The 23,408-nt window shown below is 37.9% G+C and overlaps 1 protein-coding gene across 2 annotated transcripts in view; it reads right to left on the minus strand.

The window, feature by feature from the left end:
- Positions 1-23,408, minus strand: part of LOC129739384 (protein retinal degeneration B) — a 134,698-nt gene that overhangs the window by 106,062 nt on the left and 5,228 nt on the right. Inside the window, exon 1 of one of the 2 annotated variants that reach the window (XM_055730808.1) lies at positions 20,563-21,146. The exons of the other annotated variant lie outside the window; for it this stretch is intronic. The gene's annotated coding sequence lies outside the window, so the exon portion shown is untranslated. Of the gene's footprint in view, positions 1-20,562; positions 21,147-23,408 lie in introns of those variants that run through there. 2 annotated transcript variants of the gene reach the window in all.

The following is a 23,408-nucleotide window of genomic DNA, read 5'->3' on the forward strand; positions in this document are numbered from 1 at the left end:
CTTTCCAATGGAAATGGCAGACCGGTTGCATATGCTAGTAAATCCTTAAACCAGGCTGAGACTAGATATCCAACTATAGAGAAGGAACTGTTGGCTTTGGTGTGGGCAATTAGACATTTCCGACCGTACCTTTACGGAAGAAAGTTTATTGTTCATACTGATCACAGGCCGTTAGTTTACCTGTTTTCTTTAACGGATCCTTCAAGTAGACTAACCAAATTCCGGTTGGCACTTGAGGAGTACGATTTTCAAATTAATTATATTCCCGGAAGAAATAATGTGATAGCGGACGCGTTATCACGCATTTCGATTTCCGATCTAAAAACTATGACAGAAACAACAATGACAATGATAACACGGTCAAAATCAAAACAAATCAAAGAAACCACTGACACGGAAGGAACTGATCAGCCTCAAGAGTCAAATGTGGAATATATGGAAATGGAAGTATGTCCAAATATAAAAGAAATTGAAATAACCCCACAAAAAATAAGAATACCGCAAACTCAAACGTTAACTCACCTACGGGGAGTAATGAAAAAGGTAGCGGATTATATAAAAAATTTAAAAATGAACGTATGCATACTATTAAAAAGAAAAAAGAGCGCTCAACATCTTATGGAAAATATCCATGAAATAAAAATGAAGGATATACCGGATATAATTATTATAGGGGAGCACATAAAAGTGATAAAAGAAGACATACAGAAAAAGATAATAATGAACGATTACCATGTACTACCAACGGCAGGCCATGCAGGCATCAATAGAACTCTGCACACTATCCAGCAAAGATTCTATTGGAAGAATATGAAAAAAGATATCAAAGTTTTCATTGATTCGTGCCAGTTATGCCAGAAAAACAGAATCATAAATAAACCCAAAACACCAATGATAATCACAACAACAGCTGAAACTGCGTTTGAAATAATTTACTTAGATCTTGTCGGTCCTTTACTGCCTAGTGCAGAAGGTAACCGATATATATTAACAACGCAATGCGACCTGACAAAGTTTATTACGGCAACAGCCATTAAAAACAAAGAGACAGAAACGGTAGCGAAAGCTTTTGTAGAAACCATTGTTTTAAACTATGGGATTCCAAAAAGAATCGTAACAGATAGAGGCAAAGAATTCATGTCGAATCTATTTTCGGATATATGCAAATTACTCGAAATAGAAAAACTGAATTCAACAGCATATCACCACGAAACAATCGGTGGACTAGAAAATTCTCATAAAAACTTGGGAAATTTCTTACGCATATATAGTGAGAAATCACCCTTGTATTGGGACAGTTGGTTAAAATACTACCAGTTTGCGTTCAATACTACAGTCCACACAACGACAAACAAAACACCATTTGAGCTAGTTTTCGGTAAAATCTGTAATTTGCCATCAAACCTATCTGACGCCGAGACAGTTGACCCAATATATGACATTGAGGATTATTCAAAAATTTTAAAAATTAAATTGAAATCTTCGCAACAAGCAATCAGGGACAGAATAATACAAGAAAAAATAAAACGAGTTGAAAAATTCAACAACTTGGCGAAACAAATGAATTTTAACAAAGGAGACTTAGTGTTATTAAAAAATGAAACTGGGTCCAAGATGGAAAATATATATGTAGGACCATACCAAGTAGTTGAAGATTTAAATTCAAATTTGAAAATAATAATCAAAAATAAGGAAGAAATAGTTCATAAATCTAGGATAAAGATATTTAGGGAATAAAACCAGAGCGTGTGGTGGATAGAATAAGGACTTAACATTATAAACATCATAAACATAACATAACAACACTATTTTACATTTTATTAAATACGAATCATACGTATAATTTAAAAATTAAATCTATAAACTAATTTTTAAATTTATTAAGGAAGGGCGTGTGGTGGACCCGCAACATTGTATTTATCAATATTACAGTTCGTTTATGCATGCAAAGCATAAACAAACTGTATATCGAACAAAGTCCAATGTGAGGGCTCAGCGCAAGACGCTGACTCCGCACTTTCGGACTGTACTATGTTCGGTCGGTCACCGCACGCAGCACTGTAAAGAAAGTAGCAAATAGATTAGTCTTAAGTGACACACGAACGACAGCACACGTATTTTTATTCAATTAACAGATATCACAGGGCCAGAGAATGGGAAATAGTTCACACCACAACAAACCTGTTGACCTTCACCTTCTATGTGAACGAAAGTTTTGCTGCGATTTGTCAGCAGCATTTGGTAATATGAACTCCGATATTGCCATTGGTGAGCTTTGACGCTTAGGATTCTGTGTACCTTTACTTGGCTGGTTCCGCAGTGACTTAACTGGACGTAAATTGACAGTTTGCACAGGAACTCTCTCTACAGCCAGTTCTCTGCCTCCTCCGGTGTGCCCCAAGGTAGTCACCTAGGACCGATTATCTTCTTAATCTATTTTAACGATGTGCTCTTACTACTCGATGGCTCGAAACTTTGTTATGCTGATGATCTTGAACTTAAACAATCAGGATGACATAATTATTCTGCAAAACCAGTTCAATCTATTCGCACAGTGGTGCGACATCAACTGCCTGCTTCTGAATCGCAGTAAATGTGCAGTCATCAGTTCCTCACGAAGACGGCAGCTTTTTTGCGTGGAGTACTGCTTAGGAGATGAGTCCATTGCGCAGGTGGACCACATCAATGATCTGGGCGTAGTACTCGACCGTAAGCTGGAGTTCACAATACATACAAACTACGTCGTCGATAAAGCTTCTAGAAGCCCCGGATTTTTATTTCGAGTGGCCAAGGACTTCAAGGACGTGTACTTCCTGAAGAGCCTGTAATGCAGCATAGTTCGATCTATCCTGGAATACGCATCAGCTATCTCTACTACCAGAACGGTACTGAGCGGCTCGAAGCAATCCAGTGGCGCTTCTTGTGTTATGCCCTCACAACATAACAGACACTTTAACTGGCAAGACCCGTTCCACATGCCAAGCTACGAACATCGATGTCGTCTCATAGACATGGATACTATTCAAGCCCGAAGAAATGCAGCAGGAGCTTCTTTCGTCGCCGATCTACTGACATCGCGTATCGATTATCCTACGCTACTGGAATCTATTCCTTTTAGTGTGAGACCCCATGGACTGAGAAACCAGGACCTTCAACTGTATATGTCCATTCGATTGAACAACTACGGAGCCAATAGTGCTTTCATCGGTGTTATGGAAACGCGTTCAACCACTTTTCAGAGCTCTTCGACTTTGACGTATCAAGGGATCCCAAGCAATCAAAAGTCGCATACTTACTTAAACATGCAATTTCCAAGTTCACTTTTGGCTGAGAAAAGGTGTTCTGGGACTTCTACGGGCCTATGTTGCATACAAGTTACCTAGAAACTTTCAGCGCCTTCTGAAGGGTAAAAAAGTCGATAACGGAACTTGTAAGCGATTCCTATGCGACTTGTCCTCACATACGCATTTCAAAGGAATCGTGCGTCTGCAACGAACTTTCTAATGAACCAACAAGTTCACATCTTGAACCTTCAGGTAATTTTCAGGCGAATTGTCAAATATTTCTGACAACAGCTGTCAATTTTTAAGGGTTGTTTACATCACAATCTATAAAATTGAAATCTTTAATCAAATTTTCTGATCGTGATAGCCACGGAAGACCCAGTTTCTCAAAATGTTTACCATCCAGAGGAGGAAAATAACTATCTTTCAACAGCATCATCGATCGATTGGTCCTGGGTCGGAAAGCCCGTTATGGATGGAGCCAAAAGAAGCTGTTATTTTGGCCAAGACCGGGCCCTAAAGACACTCCGGCAGATAGCTTTATGTGGTTCGAGCCGCTCGACTAATAAGAAAAGGTACGATTAAACAAATAAATAAAACTTATGATTCCAAGATTTTGTGTTTATTATTTGATCCATTGAAAGTCCTTCAATAGAAAAAATTAATACTTAAACCACAGAGAACTTAAACTTCAGCTGTTATCATTTGCCAAAGGTTCTCTAAAAAAGCAACCAAAAAATTGGTAGTTTAAATACAGCTTTGAACAGTGTTTTGACATGAGCTGGTATGGTCGAGAGGCAGATGATTTTACTTCCAACCTAGAGAGCAGTGGATCAAATCCTGAGGCGGCTATTTTTGGATTCCAAGGAAAGTAAACATTTAATTAAGTCATTAAAGTCAACGAGATACACCATGATAGACCGGCAATCTAGCAATATGTCATCTGGCTATCAGAGCAATCTGTCAACCGGATTTTTTTTTCAGCGCGTAAAAGTTTTTTGACATTCTCTTAGAAGCTTAATAGCATTCTCTACAGCCACCTAAACGAACTTTAAAGTAGCTTTAAGAACTTAAATTTTGGGCTGATTAGCATTCTCTTCAGACAGAAATGAGAGCTGATTAAGCATCTATGGAACCTTTTTAAGGGAATTCTGGTTGCTTGGGATGTTTTCCGAAAGAAAGTTATAAGTATATTGAGAAATCGTTAAGGAGATCTAAATTTTGTGTAGTTTAATTTTAATTTTAAGTTATCAAAAATCGTCAAAAACAACCCAAATCAAATTGCTAAAAATTTTCGCATTTTTATAGGTCATACGGTACCAGAAAATTTACAGAAAACACTTAGAGTACACTGATTTTCAATATACAAACCATCGAGCGGATCTTGAATCGGTTTGCTGTTGGGAATGATAGTATTTTCGCACATTTTTATGGGTTCCCGCATTTCGTGCTGCTGTGAGTGATTCTCCCCTTGGCTGTGAGATACCCTCTCTCTGGCGGTCTGTACCATGTCAAAGCTAGTACCCAGTGTCTGCTGGCTGGCAGTCTCAGCGAGTCTCCAGTTGCCAAATAACAAAACACACACCATACACAAACAAACATCAATATTTTTTCGGGGATTGTGGAAGGAAACCGGCCGCTCGACCTTCCAGCCCACTCCCCCCGAAAGAAAAACGACAACCCAAACAGTACCCAACAACAATAAGCATGGCTAATGCAATGGCAAAATGTGGCGAGCTCCGGCTCAGGGGGGCGTGTTGCTTCCATCGCCAAGGACGCCAAGGACGGAGCTGTTTGCGTGGTTTGGCTGTGCCGTGCCAAGGTACGCGCTAGGAAGGCCCGTTCTATCATATCGGTTGGCATAGGACCTGAACTCTGACGAAGATGAAAGCTGGAACAGCAGGAGGGGTTGATGACGTCAATCGGGAAACAAACTCTCGTGTTTGCCGTGTATCAGCGTGTTGGTGTGTTGACTAACAACATCTCTCCCAACACGTTTTTGAAACGGTCAAAATGTACACAAGCATCCGTTCGATGTCATCTCATCGTCGTCTAGCTATAGGTAGCTCGTTTTTTTGTTGAACTTTTATTTGGGAGCTCACTCAGAAACGAATGTCACAGACAGCAGCAAGCAACACATTAAGCGAGCGTTTTTGAAGGATCAAAAGGACAACAACAAAGTGGAGCGCCTTCTGCAGGTTCCACCAATATGTATAAGAAGGAAAATGCGAAGGTTTCATCGCTCCCGGATTCGCTCGTAAAGTAAACTTCTCTAATGGGTTTTAAAATTTTATTCTTCGGCCATATAGAAGACAAACAAAATTGGATTCCTAGAAAATGACGCCAAAGGGTTTCCTAGGAAATCGAGAAGATAAAATCTCTAGAAACAGTACATTTCCTGTTTTAAGATCTATATTAATATGAATTTTGGTTTGTCTGTCTGTTCCCAATAGACTCGGAAACTACTGAACCGATTTGCGTGAAACTTGGTAGCAGGGGTCTTTGACGGCCGGGGAAAGTTCTTTTAATAGTTTGGGAGCCCTCAAACTCTCCCCAGGGGGAGGGGGCCTCTGAAACAAAAGTGTTGAAATATGAGTAATCAACGCAGGTTTGTGTTGGAATTTCCTTTGTCAAGTCCTTATACAATAACTTAACTCTATAGCGATTATCATCTTGTCGCTTAAAACTAACTGATTTCCAAACTCAGAATCAGTTCTTATATCCTATCGGATTTCCTCTCAGAATAAACTGCCAACACTGCCGGGTTACTTTGAACCACATGCTGTATTGGCTAAATTGATCGTGTATGATGACAACGTTTGTATTGTTGTCATTAAGCCTAGTCCACACTAGGCAACATTAACTGCGATATTTGTTATGAGACGAACTTTGTTGTCTGTTGTTGTTGTTGGAAACCTGAGGTCTCAGTGTCTCCCGAAGAAAATGGGAGACGCTACACGGTAACCAAAGTTACTCTATTCTGTATAAAATTCCATTCAGTTTCAAACAAACTGTCTCCACTTAGTTTTATGTTTGGTCGTTCTACGCAGAGCGTGTCTAAAGAGCTTTTATACATTTGAAAGCTTTTGGCAAGTTGCTCAATTCTGTATATTTCGACATGGGGATGCCCATGCAATTTCACGATTTCTTCAGAAAAGTCAAAGTTGAAAGGTTTTTTTTCGAAAAAAACGTAATTCGCTTGCATAACTGATTATTTATTTATTGTTTATATAAACGTTCAATATAAATACATTATTCTTAATATATAATTGTCTTCTACGTGTTTAGTGATGGAACAAAACACTGTTGTATGCAAACACTTTTAACTTCCGCGAGTTTTTTTTTTACTCCATTCCATGGCAAATAGACGCTCTCCTGAATACGAGTTGTTCTAGATCTCAGGCCAAAAATTCAGGGCTACGGCTGTTCATCCTGGTTCCAAAATTTTGTTTTAAATCTCGAATGGTCTCAACATCCAGAACGGATCCGTGCGGTCCAGCATGGATTGAACTAGGAAACGTATCAGTATCTGAAAAGAGATTGAATTGATTTTTTTGAAATTATAAATAATCTGCTTTGTTGAATGAAACTTGATACACATGATGTGAAGAATTATTTAAGCCAATATTATAATGCATATAGCTTATTATAAGAATTAAATTAATAAACTTGTTTTTCAAAATTGAGAGCCTTTCCGCTAATTCTGAGTCCTAATCTTCTCTAAAGGCAGGGTAAAATTCCAGATTGAAACATCGATATTTATATAACATTTGAAATTTAGAATCTGAATTGCTATTCAATGATTAATTTTAAGATTCGCAATTAAGGTTTATGTAGAGTTACAAATAAAGCAAGCATATAAAAAATGTTCAAGGGCACCATATTCAAATGATCATATTTGACCTTTTTTCCAGGAAAATAATAAAAATAATTATATTGTTCCTCACAATACTTTGGCAGTATTAACGAAAACAGGAAACATTATGTCTGCAACCTGATGTACTGAGTGTGTACTTCGGAATCAAACTAGGTTTCTCTGGCATCGTAAAAAAATAAACATCAGTTGATTTTTAAAATTAAGGATTATCTCCCTCTCCTGGCCTGATAAAAAAGCTCTGCTGTCAAGGCATACCTACAGCAGCCCAACTATATCCATTTTGCCGGCGTACTCGATCAGACTGAACGCCATCTCGACGTAATCCTGGACCCCATAGATTTTGGATGGGTGGTTTCGGTCGATTATTTTCACAAAACACCTACTGTGAATGCATTTTACCTGTAGATTGAATGAGATTGTTATTTAAGGAAGAATATAGAATAAATGTTTGTTTGCTTATTTAGAAAATTGTTGTAGTCTAATCACATGAATTTGGTTTATTGTCTAAGCAGTCTCACCTTTTTTAACGAATTTGAAGAGGCTCGATGGTGCTTTAAATAGTTCAATGCACTCTCTGCAGCTTTTCTCCGGCAGCATCTCGGAACAGGAACCAATCTGCAAATCGAAACAGACACCAGCTGATGAATATTTTACGTAAAATATTAAAAAAAAATATAACAAACCTGAAGCAATCATAGCGCCATGAACCTCCAGTCAACTGCCTTCCGGATAATTGAGAAAATATTTAAGTGGTTTTCATTTTGCTGGCTAAAATACATAAACCGTTTTTTTTTTTGTTCTTCGAAATTCTATGCCAAGAATGTTTTTCGACGAATTCTGCATCTTTGTCATCTATCTTCCGGATTCTGATTGCTGCCCGGAAACGGTCAGATTACCTCTCATATCTGTGGGTGCTGGCAACTCCACTGTGAATACATGCTGTAGTGGTATATAACTTGAGCTGGTGTGACACATTTGCGCAGCATTTCATGGCCGTCATCCATCATCCACGGCAGCAGAGCAGCAACGGCACGGAAAGGTATCAACCCCCCCTCGACGGTGACCCGAGAGTCAGGACCGAAGCAACCAGGCTAATTCCATCCGTTGTCCGCCATCAGGTTGCACAATATCCAATAGTTTCATCCATTTCCGCAAATGTCCAATTGCGTTGTGCAATGCAGAAAAAGAAAATCGAAACAAGAATCCTTATTTCCAGACGGCCGAAAACAACAGATTTTTTCAATTTACTTACCAATTTCCAACGACAAACGATCTAAATTCACTTGTCCGGCAAAGGGACAATTTAATTGGGCCTATTTTTATTATTTACTCGATCTTTTCACAAAATTCCTATTTCAAACCACCATCAAAAAGTTTTTGAAAATTCGCTTGGACATCGGACATCCCTTTCCAACACAATTCCAACAACAACAAGCTTTTTATGCAGAGCTGAATAATAAAGTTTTAGTTTACAAATGTATATTGGCAACCCAAAACTACTCAAAATTGAATTGGGAAAATACATATTTTGAGCAACAATCGGTTAGTTATGATGAAGGTGTAATTGCAACACATTTTATATGTAACTCGATTTTTCCGTGTAAGACCGTCTCGAGAAGAACCGTCTGCTAGTGTGGACTAGGCTTTATCATCGATGATCATTGGTTGTCAAAACGCTATTGTTCTCATGTATGCGAATTGACCGAACAAAAGGGAAAGAGAAACCAAAACAAATCAATCTGGTTTTGATTTTTCCCCATAATGGAACGAAGTCGTTCCGGAACGCAATCGTCCGAGTGTCCAGGAGGACGAATTTGTGTAAGAGCCTCCGAAAAAACCGTAAGTATCAACAAAAAGAAACGTGTTTGAAAAACTCGAGAACCCATTTGCAAATGGAACCAAATTTGGTATAGGAGTGTATTTGGTTACAAGAAATGTTTCTAAAATGGTTTGGTATCCCTTCCTCCTTTTAATGGGGAAATAGGAACCAAAGAGGGGGGCTCCCATACAATTTTTTGCACAATTCGGGAACTAATCGAGCAAACGGAACCAAACTTGGCATGCGAGGGTATATAGGTAGGAAGAATATTTTAAAAATGGTTTGAGACTCCTCCTTTCTTCCCATACAATTTTTGGAAAAATTCGAGAACTATTCAAGCAAACAGAACCAAATTCGACATGGGTGGTTGTTTGGGTACGAGAAATGTTTCTATGATTATTTCAGACTAAATCTTCTTCGATTGGAGGGATACAAATGGAGGGAGGGGGTCTTCCGTACAATTCAATGCATTATTCGATAACTAATCATGCAGATGAATCCAAATTACACATAGGAAGGTGTAAGGGTACGTGTCAAGTTTCAACGATGCTTGAAACCTATCTGTCTTTCCACTGGGTGGATAAGAAGAGGGGAGGGGATCTCCCATACAGTTTTATGCATTACTTGAGAACTAATCGAACAAAAAAAAACAAATTTATCATCTTTCGAGACTCCTCTTTCTCCCCAACGGGAAGGAGATTTTCATACAATGTTATTGGATCACTCGAGAACTTATTATTCAAAGTTAATAGCAGAGGTTATTTGGTAGGGCTTCTTCTTCCTTTCACTGATTCTATAAGGGAAGGGGAGCTCCCATACAATTCTATTTAATAACTCGAAAGCTAATCTAGCAGATTGTAACAAAATGGGGAGAGTATTAAATTGCAAGAAATATTTCTAATGCCGTTTTCGTTTTTCTCCACAAGCGCGGGGCAAAACTTTTTCTGAATAAACAAACAGAATCGTTACCCGGGACGATGCAAATATATGGTTGCTATACTCATCCTTATGCTTACCCCCAACACTGACAACTTTTACGGGGTGCAACCGCCTGCTTGAGGGCAAAACTGGTGGACTTTTGAATTAATAAACGAACATAATAACAGTAGTTAGGGCAAAATTGGTGGGTAACTAGGTTGCCACTGCCAATAAACGAAAACACTATAAGAAGATTTGGTTCCCCTCACGGGATGGGAAAGAGAGGAGAGGTGCCATACGTTTGTTTTGATAAATCCAAGGGCTCTTCAAATAAATTTAACCAAATATTACAGGGGAATTCATTTAGTTCATGATACACAGAATTTAAAGTTGAACTGTGAACAACAAGAACAGGGGAAAACAGTAATAAAAATATTTTCCTGATTTTTAAAAGTTTTTTTTTTTTTTTTGTATGGGTTTATGAGCTACCTGGCTGACCCGGAAAGGAAAAACAGATCGGGGGACAGAAGAGGAAAATTTACATGAGAGTAGAATAGCTTAGAGTAGGATAGCGGCAACAGAGCCCGAGGGTTCTGAAGCACCAGTTTAGGGAAGCGTTAAGATAGTGCTCGACGGACTGGGACAATTGGGCCCTACATGAGCTTCGAGTTAACCCAACCTCCAATTCAACCGAGCAGTAACAGTATGGTAGCAAAAGTTATCATATGCTTACGTCTCGATATCATTGTCAGAAGGGTTCACTATCTTACCGTAGTTGAGTTATCCCTACCTGCCACCTAACCTTACTCGATGCAATAACTTTGAATTTATTATCGTTTTAGATTGACTGAATAAATATATTTTTCGAATTCAGAACAAAACATCTAGATAAGAAGCTATCTCTCAATGCAGCAATTAATAGAATTTCGCTAAACACAAATAATAATTGTACCAAATGTTTTGGAAATTAAAAAATAATATAGAGATACAATTATGAATTGCATGTTCAATATCTTTTGTACTATCATTGACTTATCAAAATAACAGGATTTAAACCATAATGCAAATGGCGATGCTGTTCTTCTAAAACCTCATTGCTAATTTTGAACAACTTCTCAAACAACTTTCCTCAATCTTTGGTTTGGTTAAAATGAATGTCAATTTTTAAAACCCCGATATTATTTTCCTGGACGAGTAGGTTCTTGTTTATCAGAATCATACCTTCTATCTTCTACATTCCTTATTTGAATTTCAAACCTAATCAAGCTATAAGATCGAACTACAATAAAAAAGTATTAAAACGAGAAAGAACTATGCTGTTCTTCTAAAATCTCGAACATTTACAACTTCACAGAACAACTTTCTTCAATCTTTTTCGGATGAAATAAATTACACTCCTATTTATAAATCTCCAATATTATTTTGCTGTGCTATCATCTATCTTTTACTTCATTATTTGAATTTCATACCAAACCAAAAAATAGACAATTCTATCAAAAAGTTTTGAAACGCAAAGGAAATATTTTTGACAGAAAACTATCTAAACAGCACCTTAATCCAATAAGCCTCTAGTTCTTGTAAAATGCTTGATTTAAGAATAAGCCTTCGAAATTCATAAACCGCAAATGCACACTTACTAGAGCATTGGGGAGAAGGAAACTGTTACTTTACCTTGCCTAGTAGCACATTGAACATTGAATACCTAACCATGCCAATTGTTAACATCCTTATCCATCTAATTCTTGTACAATTAAATTGCCTATCTAATTTTGGCAGTTATCATTCATTTACAATACTGTCTATTCTAATCTAACTTGCGCATAATGGAAAAGTGGAAATATCAACATTAAAACAACAAATTGTGATATTTCCACTGCGCAATGCTGTTGTTGTCCAACGGAAGGGAGGGCAAGTGTTTCAACTCCCATTCACCTTATCAACATGGATCATCAAAGAAAAAGTATACGATATTCAATCACCTTTTAATTTATTTTCTATGATCTCATATCGAATAAGGCTACGTGCAACCGCCCTCTCAGGTTTATGTTAGTTTAGAGTCTGTTTCCAAACCTTCAACTTCCATAAACACAGTAATGCACGCCGTCGCCGTGACCCATTACAGCCTAGGGTACGGGATTTTTAAAAGTTTTTGATATAAAATAACTCGATTTTAAGATTATGCGCAATGTAAAAAATATGCAATTTTGTTCTATGTAAGTTTTTTCTACCAGTTGTTTCAATTTATTATTTTTTGTATTATTTTTTACTATCCCCCCTCGTAATGTTTCAACTTCAAGTGACAAAAGAAGGATTTGAAATTTGTTCCCGCCTTACTTTAGATGTTTATTAACGGATGGATCAAAATTTCTGTTTAATATGTATCTGTTTGAGGTTTTAACTTATTTACATACAGATGGAAAAAGTACCGAGTTTTTTTTGCAAATCGTTCCACTTCCTACACTAAATAATCTCACACACAAAAAATCACTAATCGAAATTGGATTGGATTTGTCCGGTTTGTTTCCATCTTCGTCATCCAGCTCAGCGTAGCACTCAAAGCTGCTTCAGAAAACGCAAAACGGCAGTTCCGAGACCACTTGGTAGGATCCACCACCAAGAAATTTCCCAACTGAGAGCTGGTTCCGGTGTGAATGTATTCTATTCGATGATGAGCTGCACAGTAGCAGCACATCTTTTGCGGCTTTTTCGCAGACGGCTGCAACGTTACACGTTTTGTCTATGTATCGTGTGACCAACATCTTTTAAATATGTGCTCGTGAATCTCGTTTTTAAGCTTTTTTTCCTCAGATTTAAGCTTTTTTTGCCTAGAGAGCATAGGAGCGAAAGCTTAAATCTGAGGAAAAAAGCTTAAATCTGTCAAAACGAGGGGAAAAAAAGGGGAAATCTGAGAGATGTGCTCCATACGGTTTGAATAGCGTTGCCGCCGCCTGCTTTTTCGTTGGTCCCACTATATGGAAAGTACGAAACTGTCCCAAAATATAAACAAAATTGGTGGATTTATATTACACGAGAGCTTTCCGGGGGCCCAGGAGAACGAGACATGATTGATATTGGTTGTTTCGAGCTTTGGACATGCCACGCCGTCACTGAGAAATGACCCTTGATGGGGACAGTCACTTCAAATTGTCGCTCGGCTTGTATTTTTTTACGACGGTATTCTTAATGAGATTGGATATGATGTAAGGCGTTCTCTCTAGATAGCGAGTGATTGATTCTGTTATTTAAATTTTGCCATATATAAACAAAAAGATTATAGTACTAATAGACAAACTCTTTTGAATTGAAAACTTATAAAATTACGAAGAAAACATTATTCAACTCAAAATATCATCATCGTCCAAAAGGCGACGCTGCAATCCATTAGTGAAATTAAAATTTGTTTTTCCTATAACTTGATTGCACCTGATGTCGGCTGACATCGGAGATCCTAAATTAAGACGGGAAATATAAAATACAAGCTAAGGTAAGTAAAAACTGTAAAAGGTGGTCGGTCAGAATAGATTTTCATCGAAAAAGCAGAAATATGTTAGAATAAACAAAATCGGAATGTATTGCCACGCAGTGAGAAAATAAGCTACCTATTTAACGTTTATTAACTGTAAAAACCTATTGTGGTTGGTCTTTGTGGTGTATTTGCTATAGGAATATAACAAAATACATAACAATTTGCAATTTCTTCATTGGCGAATGGTAGACAATGTGCTACTCGAGACCCCATACACCCAACCCTCGGGTAGTGGTCATATCACCTCTTGTCTCACAACTCCGACTCTCTACCTCCTCATGGTGCTAGCTGGGGTGCGAGCAACCTTAGCGGAGATCGGGTACTAACCCCGGTGGATGCTTTGCTGGAAGGGCTCCAGGGTACGAACGTTCCAAGATGGCCAAACCATCTACCAGAGCTGTGGCTACACACACATGATCTTGGTACAGCTATAGTGATGGGGAAGATGACGAAGCGCGTGATCGGATGATGGCCGATCAACCCACCAATGTGCCGGTTGAGAATCAAGGGCCGATTCTTCAACATCAGCATCATCAACGTGCACAGCCCTCACCTCGCTAGCAAGGTTGCCAAAATCACAGAAAAATCTGTAATTTCACAGAATTTTGAGCAAATTTTCATCACAGAATCTGTGTCACAGAACTCAGAATTTTGAGAAATTAACAGACTTCACAGAATTTTTGAATTTTGAATCAATTTCCAAAATTATGATTTTTTAGCCAATACAAAATTAAGATTTTTTTACCTTAAATTAAAAAAGTATGATGGGATATGTAGTTTTAATTGATTTTGCCATACTTAAATGTATAAAAGACCCAATTTATCATGAACTTTCTGTGGAAATAAAGGAAAAAGCATCACAGAAATCCATCACAGAATTTTTGGGATAAATCACAGAAATTCAGAATTTTTTTTCTCAAAAACACAGATTTTTTTTCGGCAACCTTGCTCGGAAGTACCGGTGACGACAAAGACGAATTCTACGCGCAGCTGGAACATGAATACGACCGCTGCCCAAAACATGATATCAAGTCGTCATCGGGGATTTAAACGCTCAGGTCGGCCAAGAGGAGGAATTCAAACCGACAATTGGAAGGTTCAGCGCGCAGCTGACAAACGAATACGGCATAAGACTCATAGATTTCGCCGCCTCCAAACGAATGGCCGTACGTAGTACCTTTTTCTAGCACCGCCTCCCACACAAGTACACCTGGAGATCACCGTACCAAAAGCAATCACAGATCGACCACGTTTTGATAGACAGCCGGCACTTCTCGGACATCATCAACGTCAGATCAGCCCCTCTCGAGGACTGTTGGGATACCATCAAGACAGCCATCAACAGCGCTGCCGAGAATGTCCCCGGGCATGTGGAACGAACCCGACGGAACGACTGGTTCAACGAGGAGTGTAGGAGAGTGATGGACGAAGAAAACGCCGCGCGGGCGGTAGTAGTGTAAAGAGGCACCCGTCGGAACGTGGAAAATCGCCGACAGCGGAAGAGGCAGCGAGTCCGAATTTTCCAGGAGAAAAAGCGCCGCCTGGAGGAGAAGTATGTCGAGGATCTGGAGCAGCTGCATCGTTCTCAAGAAACACGAAAGTTCTATCAGAAACTCAACGCATCCTACAAAGGCTTCATGCCGCAAGCCGAAATGTGCCGAGATAAGGACGGGGGAATTCTGACGGACAATCGTGAGGTGTCAGGCCGGCTTCATGGTGTGACGGTCTACGACGAACCAGATCTTAACACTACGACAAATCCTCGAAAAATGCCGTGAATATCAAGTCCTTATGCACCATCTATTCATCGATTTCAAAGCAGCATACGACACGATCGGCCGTGAAGAGCTATGGAAAATCATAGACGCTGACCAGACGGATGGATGGACCGCAGTGCTGTGTGCGTATTTCGGGAGAGTTGTCGAGCTGATGTTCAACGTGGCGCTAGAAGGTGTTATTCGACGAGCGGTGGGCCAAATACGAGACACGATTTTCAACACATCCAGTCAACTTATCTGCTTTGCCGATGACATTGATATAGTCGGCAGATCATCTGCGGCGGTGGAGGAGATCTACCGCGAACTGAAACGTCCAAGATGAAGTACATGTTGCCCTGCGGATCCGAGACCGACCGAACCCGCTTGTTCAGTTATAACAAGGTCACGATAGACGACGATGAGCTGGAGATAGTCGAAGACTTTGTCCATCTCGGCTCACTGGTGACCGCAGACAATGACACCAGCCGTGAAATCCGGCGGCGAATCACCAGCGTAAGTCGTGCCTACTATGGACTCCACAAGCAACTGCGGTCGAGAAGACTTAGCCCTCGCACGAAGTGTAACTCGTATATGACGCTCATTAGATAGGTTGTTCTCTACGGGCACGAAACATGGATATTGCTCGGTGAGGACCTGCGTACACTCGGAGTATTCGAGCGACGAATGTTAAGAATCATCTCTGGCGGCGTGCAGGAAAACGGAGTGTGGAGGCGAAGGATGAACCACGAGCTCGCGCTGCTCTACGGCGAACCCAGTATCCAGAAGGTGGAGAATGCAGGCCGGATATGCTGGGCAGGACATGTTGCGGGAATGCCGGACGACTGTCTTGCAAAACAGGTGTTCGCTACGGAATGTCTGAGAAATTGAAGAACGGTTGCCATGATCCGAGTGAGTTTTAGGAATTATGATCGTCAAGTTATGTCGTGAGACGGAATATTACGTAAATAATCAAGGTTTGTATGGGAAAATTCAATATTTTGTACTGGAAAATCAACATAATTTTTATTTCATCTGTGAAACCGCAGACACCAGATACCCAGACTGACCACTGGAGGCTGATTTTGGCGCTTGTTCCGCAGCGCTATCTACGGGTTATCGTGAAACTAACGGCCACATACACAATCGGAAAAATCTTACACAAACATAACTTATTTTGTGTGCATATTGAAACGCCCTTGATATATCACACACACATTTGCATTGTGCTGTTTGTTTTCTTTACATCTAGCGATGAACACGGTCGTTTTGGGTCACCTACTTTTGATAGAAAAAAGAACCATTTATGAATTAGAGCGCATAACCAAATGTGGTTAGAATTCAACCATAGACGTTCTTCCATCTTAACGAAACGTTTGAATTTCTTTCGAAATTTATGATGAATTGCTGGTTTGACATTAGGAAACTCACTAGAAACGACGTGTAAAGAAATTCATAACTCAATATCGATCAATTAAAATAAATTCAATTAACACTTGCAATATTGCACGACGCTTTGTTTGATGTTTGAGTTCATCAGTAAACTTTTAGGAGTTGCCATCATTTACGACTAAAACGATGATTTTTCAACGATTTAAGTTGGATGAGTATTGATGATTGTCCGCTACACTTCCTTATTTCGTTGTGGTTGAAAAATAATCATTTTCTGGAATCTCCGATGTGGTTCAAAATCACACATTCTCGATTCACAAGAAGAACTGCGCACACAAAATTTTCGGGGCTCCACTTAGCAAAAATTCACTGTTACTTTCCATTAGCAAAAATATTTTTTTACTTTCGAGTTAGCAGAAAGCTAAATTTACTTAATTTTAGCAATTAAAAAGCTTATTTAACTCGATTTTAGTAAAACGAAGTTTTTTTCAGCCGCTTTGTTCACAAACAGCAGCCGCCGCGCTGATTGGGAGAAAAATAAAAAGTTAACGCGTTTAAGTGCGGTCCCGGATGTTCGTTGCTGGTGGTGCTTGTGGTGGCCAACTCCACGACGAAACGATAGCTAAATAGACACAGGATGCTTACAGGTAAGTTCGATTTAAAGTGTACGATTTTTAATTAAAAAAAATGTGTTTGTTTTTCTTCCAGGTGGCAACTACCGGCAAACACGACGGGTTTTTTTTTGCAACGGTACGGAAATCAAAAGTGGGAATTGGAATTTTGAACCCGCTGCTACCGGAACAAACCCGGTGCGTTAGAGAATTAGGATCGGTCGCTTGGCATTTCACTCGCCGGAAGGTGTGTTCCCAGGATTGTAACTTATTAAATAAAAGTGTTACAAATTAAGTTTCAGAAAAGTTTGTAAAATAAAATCAAAATAAAATTATTTGTGTATTCTAATATGATAAATCAAACATTCCCCCATTAAAAATAAACAATAAATTTTGAAATTTCAGATCCGGATCTTTTCCTCCGGTTTTTGCTAGAAATTTTAGTAAAAATTGCGGCGGTTAACTTTTTTTTCGTTTGCTCAAATTTTAGTAAAAAAATATTGCTAAATTGATTGCTAAGTTTCTAGCTGGTCAAATATGAGCAAAATTTTGCTAAATTTCGGCCTCGAAAGTTTTGTGTGCGGAAATAAAAAGCTGCCTTGGCTGCCTAACAATTGCTTCATTTGTGAAGATTTCGTTAACCCCCGGAACCTCCGTCAAGGGTAAATTCAAGTATCCCAAAAAATATTGTAACGACACAAAAAAAATACAATGATTGTATATTGCAAATAAATAAAACAAAAGTAAAGGTGGTATTTACAAAATTTGAAAAGCAATGTGTAGTTTACAGAAAAAAACTAATGAAAAACGCATCAAGTCACCATCTACAACGAAAAATCGCTGTCAGATTTTTATTCACTTTTTTCTCGAATAAACCCTGAAACTTTCCTTTCGATGAAAAACTTAGTCACATTCGAGAAATGTCTGCTTTTCAAAATATCGAACTAATTTTGGATATTAAATGAGCCCTTTTACCGCCCACTGGACGAACCAGTTTTTGAAACAATATTTGGACTCCGAGATGATGCATCTTGTAAACATTTTCCCGCAAATTTATTTAGTACAACTTAAAAAAAAAGTGCGTTGGTTGAAATATGATGAATATTGACAAACATTCTCAACCATCCGAGTCTGTTTAATGAGAACAGCTTAGCTTTTCCTGATCTGTTGTTCAGTTATTTTTCTTTTTAGTTAAATTTCGAACCATTTTTGAATATCGCATGTGTAATTGGTTTTATCAATGGGTATAAAAAAATGATCGTGAATTCGTCACATCAAAATCAAAACATTAAATGAATTCACTCACACAGCCATACGATATTTGACATTCCATGCTACGACAAGAAAATAAGAATGACCTTCGTTTGCATCAAGATAGTAATGTTCTTTTACCATTCAAAATTCGTTTTGGTGATGTGGAAAAGCATTGAATTCGATAAATAAGTTTAGTTACAGCGAAATTATTGCTATTTGCTGGGTAGCGGTTAAGGAACCTTATTCCAAATTATAATGTTTTGAAGAATGGATTCATTTTGTAAACTAATTACTTTCGGTCTGTGGTTTTAACAAAACTTTGAATCAATTAAATGTTCCAAATTCAGTGGATATTTGCCCTTGTTTTACGACAGTTTTTTCAGAATTTGAGATTTTCATGTTGACATTTCTCACGCACACTTGCTCTCGTGTGCGGATTTAGATGGGAAAAACAGTCATAAAAAATGTTCGCTTTTAAGTTAATTTTCCCCAAGTCCAGAATTATGCCAAAAAGGCCATGATTTTGACATTTCTCACGCACACTTGTTGGGTGTGTACAAATGAGCAGGAAAAAATAACCGGGCGACAAACACGGTCGTTTCTAAGATTATTTTTCCATAAATTTATATTTTTTAGTGAAACAATCAGTATTCTATCATGCACTTCCAGCGGCAAATAGAATTAGACAGCTTATCAATACATTCTTCACATTTATTATTCTGTTTTTTTTATTTTTTTTTCCTGAAAATTGTCTAAACAAGTTCTAATCAATCCAACGATAATGTCAATAAGTTATTTCACTCCTCAAATCTATCTATAGGTATGAGCCAAAAAACAGTTAAGAAAAATTGGAATTCAAGTTTTTCAAGAAGTTATATTTAGTTGATTTTTTTGTCATAGTGAATTATGAATCAACCATTCAGATTAAGTCGAATAATTCTGAATTCGATTAGTTATTTATTATGTACATTATAATTTTCATACTGTCATTCTGCTGAATAAATTTCGAAATAAAAACTTAATACTAAAAATTGCCTATCAACTATGTACATTATAATTTTCATACTGTCATTCTGCTGAATAAATTTCGAAATAAAAACTTAATACTAAAAATTGCCTATCAACTAAGGACCGGTATAACATAGCTGTAGTGAATAATGGATTAATATAATATTTACGAAAATAAAAATAAATTAAATATTCCATGAATGACTATGGAATGAACACTAGCGTTTGTATTTTTTCATCTAAATAAATCAACAATCATTGTTTGAACAACATTCATCTCTTATTATGATACGGAGAAAAAGAGTAAACAATTTAACGTTGAATACAAAAACCAAAATGAAAATATTTTAGATAGAATTCCAAATACTAATAGGTGATTCAATCAAGACAGTTCTCGTTTGGCTTGTCAATTATCAAGTGTATTTTTTTTTCTCTTGATGAAGCACAATGGTTTCACGATGCCCCGTCAGATGGCGTATGATTCTGGGCGATTTGTAGTTGTATGGGCTCAACCGCCACTGATCAGTCGGGTATCTGGTGTCTGCGGTGAAACCAAGCCTGCTCATGATATTTGTGCTATTTAGATAATTTATAAATTCTTGAAAAAAATCATGGATGAGTTTTGATTCCTAACGAAACTTTTTAGAACCATGGGTTTGAGAAATTCAAAAATGTCCTCAAATCGACTCAGTCTATTATGACATGCAACTATTTATTCGTCTGGACCAGATGTAAACATAAACAGATTTCAGCAAACAACATCGCAGTCCAAATTCAGCTTAAGAGGAAGATGCACAATAGACGCCTTCCAGATATGAAAAAAACGAAGAGATGATCGTTGTAAGTTATTATATCTAGAATTCTGCGATGTTTATGGAGTTCAGCGAATCCGGTTTACTATTGTTTTGGTTTACTATATATTTCGAATATCGAACAGTATTTCCGATGATAATAACTGATGTTATAAGGCCAAATATGAAAAAAAATCACAAGATAAAATTTACCCTATCCCGTGTTACTTTTAAATACAACTTCCAATATCATATTTCAATACGAATGCAATACAATCGATTGCAGCTATTACAATTACAATCAAAATGTACAAACAAATCGACATACCTATTCCAGACGCACATATGGTTCAGTAAAATTTATCCGTCGGCACTAAAATCAATTCACAGTTCCCGAAACAATTCGGCTTTCACCGCAGCTACCAAACAATCCGTCAGACACCAACAAACAAGCTAAACAAATTTGATGTTTTCACTGATTTCGTGCTCCTGGAAAACAACAAACAATCTGGGCTTTTGCTCTGCTTTTTTGTGTGTTGTTTTTGTTTTGTTTTTTTTTCCACTGCGCTCTATGACCAAAATAACAACACCAGCACCAGATTTAGCGCCGATGATGGTTATATTTATTGGCACTAGCTTCCATATATCTTAGCACACTTCAAAAGATTCAGTGACGTCCGTCACCGTCGCCGATCCGGAAACACGAAATATTGTACCCCGCACTTCCTCTAGCTTCAGACAGACATCTGGTGGCACCAGGGAGTTATCACGAGATCACAACAACGATTGGAACCAAACTTGACTGGTAGTTCGTCAAAGATTTTGATTTTTACAAATGACAAGGAACGATCCTAATTTGGCTCCAATATCCTTCGGGCGTCGAAAGGATACAAATGCGAAACAAGGCATTACTGCCGCCAAGCAGATTCCAGGATTGGAACCAGGAACAAAACCCAAAAAAAAAATATCGGGATGTTGATAAAGGCTCACCTTTGACATTTCGAAGGGCGCATGCCTAGCGTTTGAGAATCCCAGCGATACACACAACCGCAAAGCTCGATAGATGGATGCTGGATGATTGTTCTTTGTTGTTACTTGAACGCAATACGGGAGAGAAAAAAAAAGATACTAGGTACAGTATGACCCATAAAAATGAGAAAATTTCTAGCACTCTGTTTTGGGTTGATTTTGACCACTTTTGATGGTTTTGGTATGTGATGATAATGCTTCTTATAAATTCTACCCGCCCATTTTCACCATCTTTCATTTCTTCTAACTTTCTATCCGTCTATAAAGTTTCATAATCTTATGGTGTTCGTCATGGGTCATACTGTGCGTACACATGTAGGAATGCCGACATAAAGCAAACGGGTTTCGGACAAAGTAATAAAAGTAATACGTCCGAGTTGTATGGTTATCGATAGCGTCAAAGTAACAACGAAATCGTTGGATGGAAATCGACATATCTAACAGACAAAAACTACTGATACCAACATGTGGTTGGGTATAAACATAAAAGAACAAAAAGCTTTTATCCAACAAAAAACAATGAAAATTGTGGTTTGATTTTATTTTTGATTTTAACATTTATTCATCATTCAATGTCAATTTTACTATAATGTTGGCGAAATACAGCAATACGCTTATCATCATCCAATAAAGGGTGTCCACGATTAAATTACCACACTATGAAATTGCTCTTTTTAACCGTTGCCACACAGGGGAAAACTATGTCAAAAAGTGATCAAAATTGTTTACACCAAAACGGAGCGCTTTAGACCCATAGTGTCTTCGGCAAGTTTTTAGATTGTAAAAAATGTAGCAATTTTGTCGAAAACGTCAACTTCGTAGAATCTAACACAAACAAGTTAGAAGGGTTCAAAATAAAAAAAATATTGTTTATTAAAAATTTTCAGTTTTTTAACTATATCTTTTCTGGCCGAGCTTATTCAAGCAAAGTATGTTTGCAAGAGCCTGTATCTTTCTAGTTCGGATGAGTTCGGTTCATTTTTTGGGTGCATCAGAATCAAGCAGGTTTCATCGTTATAAAAACATGGAGTTTACAAGGTTAAGTTGTTCATTTTGTAGCCTTATAATTGATTTAAGTTGGTTATTTTGAAGAAAACTAGAGGACAATTTTTTTTCATTCAAAATCAGCTAACCGAAAAACAAACTCGTCTAATATATTGTATTGTAAGCGGAAAATATAATAATATTTTTTTATTATGAACCCATCTATCTGTTTTGGGTTAGCTTTTCCGAAGTTGACGTCTTCGATAAAATTACTACAATCTAAAAATTTGCCCAATACATAATTGCTCTAAAATGAAAATTACAAAAAATAATTTTTCTATCTCACTGCTAGGTGATTGAATCATTTTCTTTAAAAGCTCATTTTAAAGTGCTTTAAATGTAGGTAAAATGTCCCGAAGACACAATGGGTCTGAAACGCTCTGTTTTGGCGTAAACAATTTTGATCACCTTTTTACATCGCTTTCCCCTGTGTGGTTGGGTAGAAATTAATGAAAATTTGGTTGGATTTAGTTCACAGTGCATTGTTTACATCCTGCAGGTTTTAAAGTCCTGTGATCAAACTCGCGGAAATGGCTTCGAAAGAACATCAACGGTGCAGTTGACGGACAATTATTCAAAAACTTACCCGTTACAATTGTGTTTGATGTTTGTCCTTGGGCTCGAACTCGCGGACATCAGCACGGGAGGCAACTGATTCGCTAACTGAGCTCACGAGTAGATGGCTTGCGAAACCAGGAATTTATTCGCAAATTTGGACATCTGAGTGCGGACATGCTCCGGAACGCTGAACTTATCCTTGGCCGTGAAAAACAGGTTGCCGGGGATCTGTTTGAAGTCGGCTTTCACATATGTTTCGTCGTCCATGATGCAGCATTCAACTTTCGTCAGCATGTTGAGGTACGACTTCCTGGCACAGATTTTTGCGGACTTGTTATGTTTCTCGTCGCGATTAACCCTTTCCTTCCCACGAGGTTTTTCACGTTTTAAAAATAGAAATATTGATTTCCAACTAAAATTCTAGAACAAAAGATGCATAATTTAGGGCTACTTTGATGATCCATTCGTTAAATTAGGGTTTTGTAGTGGATCATATATGCTCCATTGGGAAGATAACAACACATAGGGTGTAAATGAAAAAAA

Source organism: Uranotaenia lowii, chromosome 1 (assembly GCF_029784155.1).
Source record: "Uranotaenia lowii strain MFRU-FL chromosome 1, ASM2978415v1, whole genome shotgun sequence".
In the NCBI taxonomy this organism is placed as follows: domain Eukaryota; kingdom Metazoa; phylum Arthropoda; class Insecta; order Diptera; family Culicidae; genus Uranotaenia; species Uranotaenia lowii.